We start from the raw sequence: 939 nt of genomic DNA on the forward strand, positions 1-939 counted from the left end.
CCGTGGGAACCAAAGAGAACAGGTTCAGTGTCCACATACCCCCCGCTGACACAGGCTGCCTGCTGTTGCCATGGTGATGCAATGGCACTCTCCTCCCCGCCTGCCACCCACAGCTGTGTGGTCACCAGTGAAAGGAGGTGGGTCCTTATTCTTGGTCACGAAGAGGAAAAGGGAGGGGGAGCAGCCCTTTCTCCCTCTTCCCAGGCTTGGCTGGGGGTGGTCAGGGACTCTGCGGGGATCAGGGTCAGAGAGGGTTTGGAGGTCACTTCCTCCAACCAGCTTCCTCCCGCGACCCAGCTGCTTACTTCTCACTTCTCACACTGGGTAACGGGATCCTTGTGGGGAGCCCACCATCTCCAGACAGAGAGCCTGTTAAAGGTGTTCCCCACAGCACCCAGACCCTGGCCCCGGGGGGGAGGGGGGCGGGCAGAGGCCTCTTCACCCAGCAGGCCTGTTCTTGTCCCCTTCCCCTGGGTCTCAAGGCACAAGCTCCTCCCAAACCCAGCCCTACCCTGAATGATGAGGTCTGAGAGCCTGGGGCCCTCAAACCCTGGCTCTGGAGGCCCTTATTTCCTTCTCCCTTGGCTTTCCAGCACCCCCTCCCCCCACCCCACCTACCCCCTCCTAGTCTCCCTCCCTGCTCGGGTCCCAGAGGGAAAAATCATTAGAGACGCACTGGAGGGGTGGGGAGAGTGGTGGTAGGGGCTTCACTGACAACTCCCGAGTGCAAGGTCAGGGACCCTTGGATCCACCTGTGACTCCCTCTCCTCCCTCTCCTCTCCGTCCTTTTCTGACCCATCAGCTCCTGGGCTACTACAGCATCCCCACCTGCACCCCGTGCGCCTCACCCTGCAGCCTCAGCTCCACAAAGCAAAGACCCTCTGGCAGCTCCCGGTCTCTCTTGCCCAACACCAGCATCCCTAAAATATCCTACCTTAA

The sequence above is a fragment of the Myotis davidii genome, unplaced genomic scaffold (genome assembly GCF_000327345.1).
Source record: "Myotis davidii unplaced genomic scaffold, ASM32734v1 scaffold993, whole genome shotgun sequence".
Classification (NCBI taxonomy): domain Eukaryota; kingdom Metazoa; phylum Chordata; class Mammalia; order Chiroptera; family Vespertilionidae; genus Myotis; species Myotis davidii.